This window comes from Schistocerca americana, chromosome X (assembly GCF_021461395.2).
Source record: "Schistocerca americana isolate TAMUIC-IGC-003095 chromosome X, iqSchAmer2.1, whole genome shotgun sequence".
In the NCBI taxonomy this organism is placed as follows: domain Eukaryota; kingdom Metazoa; phylum Arthropoda; class Insecta; order Orthoptera; family Acrididae; genus Schistocerca; species Schistocerca americana.
The window spans coordinates 74,116,794-74,134,951 of NC_060130.1; positions in this window are offsets into that span (position 1 = coordinate 74,116,794).

Genomic DNA, 18,158 nt, shown 5'->3' on the forward strand with positions numbered 1-18,158 from the left:
ACTTCCAAGGGATACAGTAAACCTGAAGCGAAGCATCGGAATCTATAACTGGACTCACAGGAGAGGTTCAAATCATAGATAGTTAGAGTGACAGTCCTCTTGTACTTAAGTCGGCATTGTGCCTTTTGTATTAAATTCGGGTGCAATTACTGTGTTTCTTCGTCAATAACAAGGTCCAAGGGATACAGTAAACCTGAAGTGAAGCATCGGAATCTAAAACTGGACTCACAGGAGAGATTCAAATCATAGAAAGTTAGAGTGTCAGTCCTCTAGTACGTAAGTCGGCATTGTGCCTTTTGTATTAAATTCGGATGCAATATCTGTGTGTCATCGTCAATAAGAAGGTCTAAGTGATACAGTTAACCTGAAGTGAAGCATTGGAATCTAAAACTGGACTCACAGGAGAGGTTCTAATCGTAGAGAGTTAGAGTGTCAGTCCTCTTATACTTAAGTCGGCATTATGCCTTTTGTATTAAATTCGGGTGCAATTTCTGTGTTTCATCGTCAATAACAAGGTCCAAGGAATACAGTAAACCTGAGGTGAAGCATCGGAATCTAAAACGGGACTCACAGGAGAGGTTCAAATAATAGAAAGTTAGAGTGTCAGTCCTCTTGTACTTAAGTCGGCATTGTGCCTTTTGTATTAAATTCGGATGCAATGTCTGTGTTTCATCGTCAATAAGATGGTCCAAGGTATACAGTAACGTGAAGTGAAGCATCGGAATCTAAAACTTAACTCACAGGAGAGGTTCAAATCATAGAAAGTTAGAGTGTCAGTCCTCTTGTACTTAAGTCGGCATTGTGCCTTTTGTATTAAATTCGGATGCAATTTCTGTGTTTCATCGTCAATAAGAAAGTCCAAGGGATACAGTAAACCTGAAGTGAAGCATCGGAATCTATAACTAGACTCACAGGAGAGGTTCAAATCATAGAAAGTTAGAGTGTCAGTCCTCTTTAACTTAAGTCGGCATTTTGACTTTTGTATTAAATTCGGATGCAATATCTGTGTTTCATCGTCAATAACAAGGTCCCAGGGATACAGTAAACCTGAAGTGAAGCATCGGAATCTAAAACTGGACTCACAGGAGAGGTTCAAATCATAGAAAGTTAGAGTGTCAGTCCTCTTGTACTTAAGTCGGCATTGTGCCTTTTGTATTAAATTCGGATGCAATGTCTGTGTTTCATCGTCAATAAGATGGTCCAAGGTATACAGTAACGTGAAGTGAAGCATCGGAATCTAAAACTTAACTCACAGGAGAGGTTCAAATCATAGAAAGTTAGAGTGTCAGTCCTCTTGTACTTAAGTCGGCATTGTGCCTTTTGTATTAAATTCGGATGCAATTTCTGTGTTTCATCGTCAATAAGAAAGTCCAAGGGATACAGTAAACCTGAAGTGAAGCATCGGAATCTATAACTAGACTCACAGGAGAGGTTCAAATCATAGAAAGTTAGAGTGACAGTCCTCTTGTACTTAAGTCGGCATTGTGCCTTTTGTATTAAATTCGGATTCAATTTCTGTGTTTCTTCGTCAATAAAAGGGTCCAAGGGATACAGTAAACCTGAAGTGAAGCATCGGAATCTAAAACTGGACTCACAGGAGAGATTCAAATCATAGAAAGTTAGAGTGTCAGTCCTCTAGTACTTAAGTCGGCATTGTGCCTTTTGTATTAAATTCGGATGCAATATCTGTGTTTCACGTCAATAAGAAGGTCCAAGGGATACAGTAAACCTGAAGTGATGCATCGGAATCTAAAACTGGGTTAACAGGACAGGTTCAAATCATTGAAAGTTAGAGTGTCAGTCCTCTTGTACTTAAGTCGGCATTGTGCCTTTTCTATTATATTCGAATGCAATTTCTGTGTTTCATCGTCAATTAGAAGGTCCAAGGGATACAGTAAACCTGAAGTGACGCATGGGAATCTAAAAGTGGACTCACAGGAGAGGTTCATATCATACAAAGTTAGAGAGCCAGTCCACTTGTACTTAAGTCGGCATTGTGCCTTTTGTATTTAAAATCGGATGCAATTTCTATGTATCATCGTCAATAAGAAGGTCCAAGGGATACAGTAAACCGGAAGTGAAGCATCGGTATCTAAAACTGGACTCACAGGAGAGGTTCAAATCATAGAGAGTTAGAGTGTCAGTCCTCTTGTACTTAAGTCGGCATTGTGCCTTTTGTATTAAATTCGGGTGCAATTTCTGTGTTTCATCGTCAATAAGAACGTCCAAGGGATACAGTAAACCTGAAGTGAAGCATCGGAATCTATAACTGGACTCACAGGAGAGGTTCAAATCATAGAAAGTTAGAGTGACAGTCCTCTTGTACTTAAGCCGGCATTGTGCCTTTTGTATTAAATTCGGGTGCAATGTCTGTGTTTCTTCGTCAATAACAAGGTCCAAGGGATACAGTAAACCTGAAGTGAAGCATCGGAATCTAAAACTGGACTCACAGGAAAGATTCAAATCATAGAAAGTTAGAGTGTCAGTCCTCTAGTACTTAAGTCGGCATTGTGCCTTTTGTATTAAATTCGGATGCAATTTCTGTGTGTCATCGTCAATAAGAAGGTCCAAGGGATACAGTAAACCTGAAGTGAAGCATCGGAATCTAAAACTGGGCTAACAGGAGAGGTTTAAATCATAGAAAGTTAGAGTGTCAGTCCTCTTGTACTTAAGTCGGCATTGTGCCTTTTGTATTATATTCGGATGCAATTTCTGTGTTTCATCGTCAATAAGAAGGTCCAAGGGATACAGTAAACCTGAAGTGACGCATCGGAATCTAAAACTGGACTCACAGGAGAGGTTCAAATCATAGAGAGTTAGAGTGTCAGTCCTCTTGTACCTAAGTCGGCATTGTGCAATTTGTATTAAATTCGCAAGCAATTTCTGTGTTTCATCGTCAATAAGAAGGTACAAGGAATGCAGTAAACCTCAAGTAAAGCATCCGAATCTAAAACTGGAGTCACAGGAGAGGTTCAAAACATAGAAAGTTAGAGTGTCAGTCCTCTTGTACTTAAGTCGGCATTGTGCCTTTTGTATTAAATTCGGATGCAATTTCTGTGTTTCATCGTCAATAAGAAGGTCCAAGGGACACAGTAAACCTGAAGTGAAGCATCGGAATCTAATACTGGGCTCACAGGAAAGGTTCAAATCATAGAAAGTTAGAGTGTCAGTCCTCTTGTACTTAAGTCGGCAGTGTGCCTTTTGTATTTATTTCTGATGCAAATTCTGTGTTTCATCGACCATAAGAAGGTCCAAGGGATACAGTAAACCTGAAGTGAAGCATCGGAATCTAAAACTGGACTCACAGGAGAGGTTCAAATCATAGAAAGTTAGAGTGTCAGTCCTCTTGTACTTAAGTCGCCATTGTGCCTTTTGTATTAAATTCGGATGCAATTTCTGTGTTTTATCGTCAATAAGAAGGTCCAAGGGATACATTAAACCTGAAGTGAAGCATCGGAAACCAAAACTGGACTCACAGGAGAGGTTCAAATCATAGAGAGTTAGAGCGTCAGTCCTCTTGTACTTAAGTCGGCATTGTGCCTTTTGTATTAAATTCGGATGCAATTTCTTTGTTTTATCGTCAATAAGAAAGTCCAAGGGATACATTAAACCTGAAGTGAAGTATCGGAAACTAAAACTGGACTCACAGGAGAGGTTCAAATCATAGAGAGTTAGAGCGTCAGTCCTTTTGTACTTAAATCGGCATTGTTCCTTTTGTATTAAATTCGGATGCGATTTCTGTGTTTCATCGTCAATATGAAGGTCCAAGGTATACAGTAAACCTGAAGTGAAGCATCGGAATCTAAAAGTGGACACATAGGAGAGGTTCAAATCATAGAGAGTTAGAGTATCAGTCTTCTTGTACTTAAGTCGGCATTGTGCGTTTTGTATTAAATTCGGATGCAATTTCTGTGTTTCATCGTCAATAAGAAGGTCCAAGGGATACAGTAAACCTGAAGTGAAACATCGGAATCCAAAACTGGACTCACAGGAGAGGTTCAGATCATAGAGAGTTAGTGTGTCAGTCCTCTTGTACTTAAGTCGGCATTGTGCCTTTTGTATTAAATTCGGATGCAATTTCTGTGTGTCATCGTCAATAACAAGGTCCAAGGGATACAGTAAACCAGAAGTGAAGCAATGGATTCTAAATCTGGTCTCACAGGAGAGGTTCAAATCATAGAGAGTTTGAGTGTCAGTCCTCTTGTACTTAAGTCGGCATTGTGCCATTTGTATTAAATTCGGATGCAATATCTGTGTTTCATCGTCAATAAGAATGTCCAAGGGATACAGTTAACCTGAAGTGAAGCATCGGAAACTGAAACTGGACTCACAGGAGAGGTTCACATCATAGAAAGTTAGAGTGTCAGTCCTCTTGTACTAAAAGGCGGCATTGTGCCTTTTGTATTAAAATCGGATGCAATTTCTGTGTTTCATCGTCAATAAGAAGGTCCAAGGGATACAGTAAACCTGAAGTGAAGCATCGGAATCTAAAACTGGACTCACAGGAGAGATTCATATCATAGAGAGTTAGAGTGTCAGTCCTCTTGTACTTAAGTCGGCATTGTGCCTTTTGTATTAAATTCGGATGCGATTTCTGTGTTTCATCGTCAATAAGAAGGTCCAAGGTATACAGTAAACCTGAAGTGAAGCATCGGAATCTAAAACTGGACTTACAGGAGAGGTTCAAATCATAGAGAGTTAGAGTGTCAGTCCTCTTGTACTTAAGTCGGCATTGTGCCTTTTGTATTAAATTCGGATGCAATTTCTGTGTTTCATCGTCAATAAGAAGGTCCAAGGGATACAGTAAACCTGAAGTGAAGCATCGGAATCTAAAACTAGACTCACAGGAGAGGTTCAAATCATAGAAAGTTAGAGTGACAGTCCTCTTGTACTTAAGTCGGCATTGTGCCTTTTGTATTAAATTCGGATTCAATTTCTGTGTTTCTTCGTCAATAAAAGGGTCCAAGGGATACAGTAAACCTGAAGTGAAGCATCGGAATCTAAAACTGGACTCACAGGAGAGATTCAAATCATAGAAAGTTAGAGTGTCAGTCCTCTAGTACTTAAGTCGGCATTGTGCCTTTTGTATTAAATTCGGATGCAATATCTGTGTTTCATGTCAATAAGAAGGTCCAAGGGATACAGTAAACCTGAAGTGATGCATCGGAATCTAAAACTGGGTTAACAGGACAGGTTCAAATCATTGAAAGTTAGAGTGTCAGTCCTCTTGTACTTAAGTCGGCATTGTGCCTTTTCTATTATATTCGAATGCAATTTCTGTGTTTCATCGTCAATAAGAAGGTCCAAGGGATACAGTAAACCTGAAGTGACGCATGGGAATCTAAAAGTGGACTCACAGGAGAGGTTCATATCATACAAAGTTAGAGAGCCAGTCCACTTGTACTTAAGTCGGCATTGTGCCTTTTGTATTTAAAATCGGATGCAATTTCTATGTATCATCGTCAATAAGAAGGTCCAAGGGATACAGTAAACCGGAAGTGAAGCATCGGTATCTAAAACTGGACTCACAGGAGAGGTTCAAATCATAGAGAGTTAGAGTGTCAGTCCTCTTGTACTTAAGTCGGCATTGTGCCTTTTGTATTAAATTCGGGTGCAATTTCTGTGTTTCATCGTCAATAAGAACGTCCAAGGGATACAGTAAACCTGAAGTGAAGCATCGGAATCTATAACTGGACTCACAGGAGAGGTTCAAATCATAGAAAGTTAGAGTGACAGTCCTCTTGTACTTAAGCCGGCATTGTGCCTTTTGTATTAAATTCGGGTGCAATGTCTGTGTTTCTTCGTCAATAACAAGGTCCAAGGGATACAGTAAACCTGAAGTGAAGCATCGGAATCTAAAACTGGACTCACAGGAAAGATTCAAATCATAGAAAGTTAGAGTGTCAGTCCTCTAGTACTTAAGTCGGCATTGTGCCTTTTGTATTAAATTCGGATGCAATTTCTGTGTGTCATCGTCAATAAGAAGGTCCAAGGGATACAGTAAACCTGAAGTGAAGCATCGGAATCTAAAACTGGGCTAACAGGAGAGGTTTAAATCATAGAAAGTTAGAGTGTCAGTCCTCTTGTACTTAAGTCGGCATTGTGCCTTTTTTATTATATTCGGATGCAATTTCTGTGTTTCATCGTCAATAAGAAGGTCCAAGGGATACAGTAAACCTGAAGTGACGCATCGGAATCTAAAACTGGACTCACAGGAGAGGTTCAAATCATAGAGAGTTAGAGTGTCAGTCCTCTTGTACCTAAGTCGGCATTGTGCCCTTTGTATTAAATTCGCAAGCAATTTCTGTGTTTCATCGTCAATAAGAAGGTACAAGGAATGCAGTAAACCTCAAGTAAAGCATCCGAATCTAAAACTGGAGTCACAGGAGAGGTTCAAAACATAGAAAGTTAGAGTGTCAGTCCTCTTGTACTTAAGTCGGCATTGTGCCTTTTGTATTAAATTCGGATGCAATTTCTGTGTTTCATCGTCAATAAGAAGGTCCAAGGGACACAGTAAACCTGAAGTGAAGCATCGGAATCTAATACTGGGCTCACAGGAAAGGTTCAAATCATAGAAAGTTAGAGTGTCAGTCCTCTTGTACTTAAGTCGGCAGTGTGCCTTTTGTATTTATTTCTGATGCAATTTCTGTGTTTCATCGACCATAAGAAGGTCCAAGGGATACAGTAAACCTGAAGTGAAGCATCGGAATCTAAAACTGGACTCACAGGAGAGGTTCAAATCATAGAAAGTTAGAGTGTCAGTCCTCTTGTACTTAAGTCGGCATTGTGCCTTTTGTATTAAATTCGGATGCAATTTCTGTGTTTTATCGTCAATAAGAAGGTCCAAGGGATACATTAAACCTGATGTGAAGCATCGGAAACCAAAACTGGACTCACAGGAGAGGTTCAAATCATAGAGAGTTAGAGCGTCAGTCCTCTTGTACTTAAGTCGGCATTGTGCCTTTTGTATTAAATTCGGATGCAATTTCTTTGTTTTATCGTCAATAAGAAAGTCCAAGGGATACATTAAACCTGAAGTGAAGTATCGGAAACTAAAACTGGACTCACAGGAGAGGTTCAAATCATAGAGAGTTAGAGCGTCAGTCCTCTTGTACTTAAATCGGCATTGTTCCTTTTGTATTAAATTCGGATGCGATTTCTGTGTTTCATCGTCTATATGAAGGTCCAAGGTATACAGTAAACCTGAAGTGAAGCATCGGAATCTAAAAGTGGACACATAGGAGAGGTTCAAATCATAGAGAGTTAGAGTATCAGTCTTCTTGTACTTAAGTCGGCATTGTGCGTTTTGTATTAAATTCGGATGCAATTTCTGTGTTTCATCGTCAATAAGAAGGTCCAAGGGATACAGTAAACCTGAAGTGAAACATCGGAATCCGAAACTGGACTCACAGGAGAGGTTCAGATCATAGAGAGTTAGTGTGTCAGTCCTCTTGTACTTAAGTCGGCATTGTGCCTTTTGTATTAAATTCGGATGCAATTTCTGTGTGTCATCGTCAATAACAAGGTCCAAGGGATACAGTAGACCAGAAGTGAAGCAATGGATTCTAAATCTGGTCTCACAGGAGAGGTTCAAATCATAGAGAGTTTGAGTGTCAGTCCTCTTGTACTTAAGTCGGCATTGTGCCATTTGTATTAAATTCGGATGCAATATCTGTGTTTCATCGTCAATAAGAATGTCCAAGGGATACAGTTAACCTGAAGTGAAGCATCGGAAACTGAAACTGGACTCACAGGAGAGGTTCACATCATAGAAAGTTAGAGTGTCAGTCCTCTTGTACTAAAAGGCGGCATTGTGCCTTTTGTATTAAAATCGGATGCAATTTCTGTGTTTCATCGTCAATAAGAAGGTCCAAGGGATACAGTAAACCTGAAGTGAAGCATCGGAATCTAAAACTGGACTCACAGGAGAGATTCATATCATAGAGAGTTAGAGTGTCAGTCCTCTTGTACTTAAGTCGGCATTGTGCCTTTTGTATTAAATTCGGATGCGATTTCTGTGTTTCATCGTCAATAAGAAGGTCCAAGGTATACAGTAAACCTGAAGTGAAGCATCGGAATCTAAAACTGGACTTACAGGAGAGGTTCAAATCATAGAGAGTTAGAGTGTCAGTCCTCTTGTACTTAAGTCGGCATTGTGCCTTTTGTATTAAATTCGGATGCAATTTCTGTGTTTCATCGTCAATAAGAAGGTCCAAGGGATACAGTAAACCTGAAGTGAAGCATCGGAATCTAAAACTGGACTCACAGGAGAGGTTCCAATCACAGAGAGTTCGAGTGTCAGTCCTCTTGTACATAAGTCGGCATTATGCCTTTTGTATTAAATTCGGATGCAATTTCTGTGTTTCATCGTCAATAAGAAGGTCCAAGGGATACAGTAAACCTGAGGTGAAGCATCGGAATCTAAGACGGGACTCACAGGAGAAGTTCAAATCATTGAAAGTTAGAGTGTCAGTCCTTTTGTACTTAAGTCGGCATTGTGCTTTTGTATTAAAATCGGATGCAATTTCTGTGTTTCATTGTCAATAACAAGGTAACACGGATACAGTAAACCTGAAGTGAAGCATCGGAATCTAAAACTGGACTCACAGGAGAGGTTCAAATCATAGAGAGTTAGAGTGTCAGTCCTCTTGTACTTAAGTCGGCATTGTGCCTTTTGTATTAAATTCGGATGCAATTTCTGTGTTTCATCGTCAATAAGAAGGTTCCACGGATACAGTAAACCTGAAGTGAAGCATAGGAATCTAATACTGGACTCACAGGAGAGGTTCAAATCATAGAGAGTTCGAGTGTCAGTCCCCTTGTACATAAGTCGGCATTATGCCTTTTGTATTAAATTCGGATGCAATTTCTGTGTTTCATCGTCAATAAGAAGGTCCAAGGGATACAGTAAACCTGAGGTGAAGCATCGGAATCTAAAACGGGACTCACAAGTGAAGTTCAAATCATTGAAAGTCAGAGTGTCAGTCCTATTGTGCTTAAGTCGGCATTGTGCTTTTGGATTAAATTCGGATGCAATTTCTGTGTTTCATTGTCAATAACAAGGTAACACGGATACAGCAAACATGAAGTGAAGCATCGGAATCTAAAACTGGACTCACAGGAGAGGTTCAAATCAACGAAAGTTAGTGTGTCAGTCCTCTTCTACTTAAGTCGGCATTGTGCCTTTAGTATTAAATTCGGATGCAATTTCTGTGTTTCATCGTCAATAAGAAGGTCCGAGGGATACAGTAAACCTGAAGTGAAGCATCGGAATCTAAAACTGAACTCACAGGAGAGGTTCAAATCATAGAGAGTTAGAGTGTCAGTCCTCTTGTACTTAAGTCGGCATTGTGCCTTCTGTATTAAATTCGGATGCAATTTCTGTGTTTCATCGTCAATAACAAGGTCCCACGGGTACTGTAAACCTGAAGTGAAGCATCGGAATCTGAAACCGGACTCACAGGATAGGTTCAAATCATAGAAAGTTAGAGTGTCAGTCCTCTTGTACTTAAGTCGGCATTGTGCCTTTTGTATTAAATTCGGATGCAATTTCTATGTTTCATCGTCAATACGAAGGTCCAAGGGATACAGTAAACCGGAAGTGAAGCATCGGAATCTAAAACTGGACTCACAGGAGAGATTCAAATCATAGAAAGTTAGAGTGTCAGTCCTCTAGTACTTAAGTCGGCATTGTGCCTTTTGTATTAAATTCGGATGCAATTTCTGTGTGTCATCGTCAATAAGAAGGTCTAAGTGATACAGTTAACCTGAAGTGAAGCATTGGAATCTAAAACTGGACTCACAGGAGAGGTTCTAATCATAGAGAGTTAGAGTGTCAGTCCTCTTATACTTAAGTCGGCATTATGCCTTTTGTATTAAATTCGGGTGCAATTTCTGTGTTTCATCGTCAATAACAAGGTCCAAGGGATACAGTAAACCTGAGGTGAAGCATCGGAATCTAAAACGGGACTCACAGGAGAGGTTCAAATCATAGAAAGTTAGAGTGTCAGTCCTCTTTAACTTAAGTCGGCATTTTGACTTTTGTATTAAATTCGAATGCAATTTCTGTGTTTCATCGTCAATAACAAGGTCCCAGGGATACAGTAAACCTGAAGTGAAGCATCGGAATCTAAAACTGGACTCACAGGAGAGGTTCAAATCATAGAAAGTTAGAGTGTCAGTCCTCTTGTACTTAAGTCGGCATTGTGCCTTTTGTATTAAATTCGGATGCAATGTCTGTGTTTCATCGTGAATAAGATGGTCCAAGGTATACAGTAACGTGAAGTGAAGCATCGGAATCTAAAACTTAACTCACAGGAGAGGTTCAAATCATAGAAAGTTAGAGTGTCAGTCCTCTTGTACTTAAGTCGGCATTGTGCCTTTTGTATTAAATTCGGATGCAATTTCTGTGTTTCATCGTCAATAAGAAAGTCCAAGGGATACAGTAAACCTGAAGTGAAGCATGGGAATCTATAACTAGACTCACAGGAGAGGTTCAAATCATAGAAAGTTGGAGTGACAGTCCTCTTGTACTTAAGTCGGCATTGTGCCTTTTGTATTAAATTCGGATTCAATTTCTGTGTTTCTTCGTCAATAAAAGGGTCCAAGGGATACAGTAAACCTGAAGTGAAGCATCGGAATCTAAAACTGGACTCACAGGAGAGATTCAAATCATAGAAAGTTAGAGTGTCAGTCCTCTAGTACTTAAGTCGGCATTGTGCCTTTTGTATTAAATTCGGATGCAATATCTGTGTTTCATGTCAATAAGAAGGTCCAAGGGATACAGTAAACCTGAAGTGATGCATCGGAATCTAAAACTGGGTTAACAGGACAGGTTCAAATCATAGAAAGTTAGAGTGTCAGTCCTCTTGTACTTAAGTCGGCATTGTGCCTTTTCTATTATATTCGAATGCAATTTCTGTGTTTCATCGTCAATAAGAAGGTCCAAGGGATACAGTAAACCTGAAGTGACGCATCGGAATCTAAAACTGGACTCACATGAGAGGTTCAAATCATAGAGAGTTAGAGTGTCAGTCCTCTTGTACCTAAGTCGGCATTGTGCCCTTTGTATTAAATTCGGAAGCAATTTCTGTGTTTCATCGTCTATAAGAAGGCCCAAGGAATACAGTAAACCTCAAGGAAAGCATCCGAATCTAAAACTGGACTCACAGCAGAGGTTCAAATCATAGAAAGTTAGAGTGTCAGTCCTCTTGTACTTAAGTCGGCATTGTGCCTTTTGTATTAGATTCGGATGCAATTTCTGTGTTTCATAGTCAATAAGAAGGTCCAAGGGATACAGTAAACCTGAAGTGACGCATGGGAATCTAAAAGTGGACTCACAGGAGAGGTTCATATCATACAAAGTTAGAGAGCCAGTCCACTTGTACTTAAGTCGGCATTGTGCCTTTTGTATTTAAAATCGGATGCAATTTCTATGTTTCATCGTCAATAAGAAGGTCCAAGGGATACAGTAAACCGGAAGTGAAGCATCGGTATCTAACACTGGACTCACAGGAGAGGTTCAAATCATAGAGAGTTAGAGTGTCAGTCCTCTTGTACCTAAGTCGGCATTGTGCCTTTTGTATTAAATTCGGGTGCAATTTCTGTGTTTCATCGTCAATAAGAACGTCCAAGGGATACAGTAAACCTGAAGTGAAGCATCGGAATCTATAACTGGACTCACAGGAGAGGTTCAAATCATAGAAAGTTAGAGTGACAGTCCTCTTGTACTGAAGTCGGCATTGTGCCTTTTGTATTAAATTCGGGTGCAATTTCTGTGTTTCTTCGTCAATAACAAGGTCCAAGGGATACAGTAAACCTGAAGTGAAGCATCGGAATCTAAAACTGGACTCACAGGAGAGATTCAAATCATAGAAAGTTAGAGTGTCAGTCCTCTAGTACTTAAGTCGGCATTGTGCCTTTTGTATTTAATTCGGATGCAATATCTGTGTGTCATCGTCAATAAGAAGGTCTAAGTGATACAGTTAACCTGAAGTGAAGCATTGGAATCTAATACTGGACTCACAGGAGAGGTTCTAATCATAGAGAGTTAGAGTGTCAGTCCTCTTGTACTTAAGTCGGCATTGTGCCTTTTGTATTAAATTCGGATGCAATTTCTGTGTTTCATCGTCAATAAGAACTTCCAAGGGATACAGTAAACCTGAAGCGAAGCATCGGAATCTATAACTGGACTCACAGGAGAGGTTCAAATCATAGAAAGTTAGAGTGACAGTCCTCTTGTACTTAAGTCGGCATTGTGCCTTTTGTATTAAATTCGGGTGCAATTTCTGTGTTTCATCGTCAATAACAAGGTCCAAGGGATACAGTAAACCTGAGGTGAAGCATTGGAATCTAATACTGGACTCACAGGAGAGGTTCTAATCATAGAGAGTTAGAGTGTCAGTCCTCTTGTACTTAAGTCGGCATTGTGCCTTTTGTATTAAATTCGGATGCAATTTCTGTGTTTCATCGTCAATAAGAACTTCCAAGGGATACAGTAAACCTGAAGCGAAGCATCGGAATCTATAACTGGACTCACAGGAGAGGTTCAAATCATAGAAAGTTAGAGTGACAGTCCTCTTGTACTTAAGTCGGCATTGTGCCTTTTGTATTAAATTCGGATGCAATTTCTGTGTGTCATCGTCAATAAGAAGGTCCAAGGGATACAGTAAACCAGAAGTGAAGCAATGGATTCTAAATCTGGTCTCACAGGAGAGGTTCAAATCATAGAGAGTTTGAGTGTCAGTCCTCTTGTACTTAAGTCGGCATTGTGCCATTTGTATTAAATTCGGATGCAATATCTGTGTTTCATCGTCAATAAGAATGTCCAAGGGATACAGTTAACCTGAAGTGAAGCATCGGAAACTGAAACTGGACTCACAGGAGAGGTTCACATCATAGAAAGTTAGAGTGTCAGTCCTCTTGTGCTAAAAGGCGGCATTGTGCCTTTTGTATTAAAATCGGATGCAATTTCTGTGTTTCATCGTCAATAAGAAGGTCCAAGGGATACAGTAAACCTGAAGTGAAGCATCGGAATCTAAAACTGGACTCACAGGAGAGATTCATATCATAGAGAGTTAGAGTGTCAGTCCTCTTGTACTTAAGTCGGCATTGTGCCTTTTGTATTAAATTCGGATGCGATTTCTGTGTTTCATCGTCAATAAGAAGGTCCAAGGTATACAGTAAACCTGAAGTGAAGCATCGGAATCTAAAACTGGACTTACAGGAGAGGTTCAAATCATAGAGAGTTAGAGTGTCAGTCCTCTTGTACTTAAGTCGGCATTGTGCCTTTTGTATTAAATTTGGATGCAATTTCTGTGTTTCATCGTCAATAAGAAGGTCCAAGGGATACAGTAAACCTGAAGTGAAGCATCGGAATCTAAAACTGGACTCACAGGAGAGGTTCCAATCATAGAGAGTTCGAGTGTCAGTCCTCTTGTACATAAGTCGGCATTATGCCTTTTGTATTGAATTCGGATGCAATTTCTGTGTTTCATCGTCAATAAGAAGGTCCAAGGGATACAGTAAACCTGAGGTGAAGCATCGGAATTTAAGACGGGACTCACAGGAGAAGTTCAAATCATTGAAAGTTAGAGTGTCAGTCCTTTTGTACTTAAGTCGGCATTGTGCTTTTGTATTAAAATCGGATGCAATTTCTGTGTTTCATTGTCAATAACAAGGTCACACGGATACAGTAAACCTGAAGTGAAGCATCGGAATCTAAAACTGGACTCACAGGAGAGGTTCAAATCACAGAGAGTTAGAGTGTCAGTCCTCTTGTACTTAAGTCGGCATTGTGCCTTTTGTATTAAATTCGGATGCAATTTCTGTGTTTCATCGTCAATAAGAAGGTTCCACGGATACAGTAAACCTGAAGTGAAGCATAGGAATCTAATACTGGACTCACAGGAGAGGTTCAAATCATAGAGAGTTCGAGTGTCAGTCCCCTTGTACATAAGTCGGTATTATGCCTTTTGTATTAAATTCGGATGCAATTTCTGTGTTTCATCGTCAATAAGAAGGTCCAAGGGATACAGTAAACCTGAGGTGAAGCATCGGAATCTAAAACGGGACTCACAGGAGAAGTTCAAATCATTGAAAGTCAGAGTGTCAGTCCTATTGTACTTAAGTCGGCATTGTGCTTTTGGATTAAATTCGGATGAATTTTCTGTGTTTCATTGTCAATAACAAGGTAACACGGATACAGCAAACCTGAAGTGAAGCATCGGAATCTCAAACTGGACTCACAGGAGAGGTTCAAATCATCGAAAGTTAGTGTGTCAGTCCTCTTCTACTTAAGTCGGCATTGTGCCTTTAGTATTAAATTCGGATGCAATTTCTGTGTTTCATCGTCAATAAGAAGGTCCGAGGGATACAGTAAACCTGAAGTGAAGCATCGGAATCTAAAACTGAACTCACAGGAGAGGTTCAAATCATAGAGAGTTAGAGTGTCAGTCCTCTTGTACTTAAGTCGGCATTGTGCCTTCTGTATTAAATTCGGATTCAATGTCTGTGTTTCATCGTCAATAACAAGGTCCCACGGGTACTGTGAACCTGAAGTGAAGCATCGGAATCTGAAACCGGACTCACAGGATAGGTTCAAATCATAGAAAGTTAGTGTGTCAGTCCTCTTGTACTTAAGTCGGCATTGTGCCTTTTGTATTTATAATCGGATGCAATTTCTATGTTTCATCGTCAATAAGAAGGTCCAAGGGATACAGTAAACCGGAAGTGAAGCATCGGAATCTAAAACTGGACTCACAGGAGAGGTTCAAATCATAGAGAGTTAGAGTGACAGTCCTCTTGTACTTAAGTCGGCATTGTGCATTTTGTATTAAATTCGGATGCAATTTCTGTGTTTCATCGTCAATAAGAAGGTCCAAGGGATACAGTAAACCTGAAATGAAGCATCGGAATCTAAAACTGGACACACAGGAGAGATTCAAATCATAGGGAGTTAGAGTGTCAGACCTCTTGTATTTAAGTCGGCATTGTGCCTTTTGTATTAAATTCGGATGCAAATTCTGTGTTTCATCGTCAATAAGAACGTCCAAGGGATACAGTAAACCTGAAGTGAAGCATCGGAATCTATAACTGGACTCACAGGAGAGGTTCAAATCATAGAAAGTTAGAGTGACAGTCCTCTTGTACTTAAGTCGGCATTGTGCCTTTTGTATTAAATTCGGGTGCAATTTCTGTGTTTCTTCGTCAATAACAAGGTGCAAGGGATACAGTAAACCTGAAGTGAAGCATCGGAATCTAAAACTGGACTCACAGGAGAGATTCAAATCATAGAAAGTTAGAGTGTCAGTCCTCTAGTACTTAAGTCGGCATTGTGCCTTTTGTATTAAATTCGGATGCAATATCTGTGTGTCATCGTCAATAAGAAGGTCTAAGTGATACAGTTAACCTGAAGTGAAGCATTGGAATCTAAAACTGGACTCACAGGAGAGGTTCTAATCATAGAGAGTTAGGGTGTCAGTCCTCTTGTACTTAAGTCGGCATTGTGCCTTTTGTATTAAATTCGGATGCAATTTCTGTGTTTCATCGTCAATAAGAACGTCCAAGGGATACAGTAAACCTGAAGCGAAGCATCGGAATCTATAACTGGACTCACAGGAAAGGTTCAAATCATAGAAAGTTAGAGTGACAGTCCTCTTGTACTTAAGTCGGCATTGTGCCTTTTGTATTAAATTCTGGTGCAATTTCTGTGTTTCTTCGTCAATAACAAGGTCCAAGGGATACAGTAAACCTGAAGTGAAGCATCGGAATCTAAAACTGGACTCACAGGAGAGGTTCAAATCATAGAAAGTTAGAGTGTCAGTCCTCTTGTACTTAAGTCGGCATTGTGCCTTTTGTATTAAATTCGGATGCAATGTCTGTGTTTCATCGTCAATAAGATGGTCCAAGGTATACAGTAACGTGAAGTGAAGCATCGGAATCTAAAACTTAACTCACAGGAAAGGTTCAAATCATAGAAAGTTAGAGTGTCAGTCCTCTTGTACTTAAGTCGGCATTGTGCCTTTTGTATTAAATTCGGATGCAATTTCTGTGTTTCGTCGTCAATAAGAAAGTCCAAGGGATACAGTAAACCTGAAGTGAAGCATCGGAATCTATAACTAGACTCACAGGAGAGGTTCAAATCATAGAAAGTTAGAGTGACAGTCCTCTTGTACTTAAGTCGGCATTGTGCCTTTTGTATAAAATTCGGATTCAATTTCTGTGTTTCTTCGTCAATAAAAGGGTCCAAGGGATACAGTAATCCTGAAGTGAAGAATCGGAATCTAAAACTGGACTCACAGGAGAGATTCAAATCATAGAAAGTTAGAGTGTCAGTCCTCTAGTACTTAAGTCGGCCTTGTGCCTTTTGTATTAAATTCGGATGCAATATCTGTGTTTCATGTCAATAAGAAGGCCCAAGGGATACAGTAAACCTGAAGTGATGCATCGGAATCTAAAACTGGGTTAACAGGACAGGTTCAAATCATAGAAAGTTAGAGTGTCAGTCCTCTTGTACTTAAGTCGGCATTGTGCCTTTTCTATTATATTCGAATGCAATTTCTGTGTTTCATCGTCAATAAGAAAGTCCAAGGGATACAGTAAACCTGAAGTGACGCATCGGAATCTAAAACTGGACTCACAGGAGAGGTTCAAATCATAGCGAGTTAGAGTGTCAGTCCTCTTGTACCTAAGTCGGCATTGTGCCCTTTGTATTAAATTTGGAAGCAATTTCTGTGTTTCATCGTCTATAAGAAGGCCCAAGGGATACAGTAAACCTCAAGGAAAGCATCCGAATCTAAAACTGGACTCACAGCAGAGGTTCAAATCATAGAAAGTTAGAGTGTCAGTCCTCTTGTACTTAAGTCGGCATTGTGCCTTTTGTATTAGATTCGGATGCAATTTCTGTGTTTCATCGTCAATAAGAAGGTCCAAGGGATACAGTAAACCTGAAGTGACGCATGGGAATCTAAAAGTGGACTCACAGGAGAGGTTCATATCATACAAAGTTAGAGAGCCAGTCCACTTGTACTTAAGTCGGCATTGTGCCTTTTGTATTTAAAATCGGATGCAATTTCTATGTTTCATCGTCAATAAGAAGGTCCAAGGGATACAGTAAACCGGAAGTGAAGCATCGGAATCTAAAACTGGACTCACAGGAGAGGTTCAAATCATAGAGAGTTAGAGTGTCAGTCCTCTTGTACTTAAGTCGGCATTGTGCATTTTGTATTAAATTCGGATGCAATTTCTGTGTTTCATCGTCAATAAGAAGGTCCAAGGGATACAGTAAACCTGATGTGAAGCATCGGAATGTAAAACTGGACACACAGGAGAGATTCAAATCATAGGGAGTTAGAGTGTCAGTCCTCTTGTACTTAAGTCGGCATTGTGCCTTTTGTATTAAATTCGGATGCAATTTCTGTGTTTCATCGTCAATAAGAACGTCCAAGGGATACAGTAAACCTGAAGTGAGGCATCGGAATCTATAACTGGACTCACAGGAGAGGTTCAAATCATAGAAAGTTAGAGTGACAGTCCTCTTGTACTTAAGTCGGCATTGTGCCTTTTGTATTAAATTCGGGTGCAATGTCTGTGTTTCTTCGTCAATAACAAGGTCCAAGGGATACAGTAAACCTGAAGTGAAGCATCGGAATCTAAAACTGGACTCACAGGAGAGATTCAAATCATAGAAAGTTAGAGTGTCAGTCCCATAGTACTTAAGTCGGCATTGTGCCTTTTGTATTAAATTCGGATGCAATATCTGTGTGTCATCGTCAATAAGAAGGTCCAAGGGATACAGTAAACCTGAAGTGAAGCATCGGAATGTAAAACTGGGCTAACAGGAGAGGTTTAAATCATAGAAAGGTAGAGTGTCAGTCCTCTTGTACTTAAGTCGGCATTGTGCCTTTTGTATTATATTCGGATGCAATTTCTGTGTTTCATCGTCAATAAGAAGGTCCAAGGGATACAGTAAACCTGAAGTGACGCATCGGAATCTAAAACTGGACTCACAGGAGAGGTTCAAATCATAGAGAGTCAGAGTGTCAGTCCTCTTGTACCTAAGTCGGCATTGTGCCCTTTGTATTAAATTCGCAAGCAATTTCTGTGTCTCATCGTCAATAAGAAGGTCCAAGGAATGCAGTAAACCTCAAGTAAAGCAT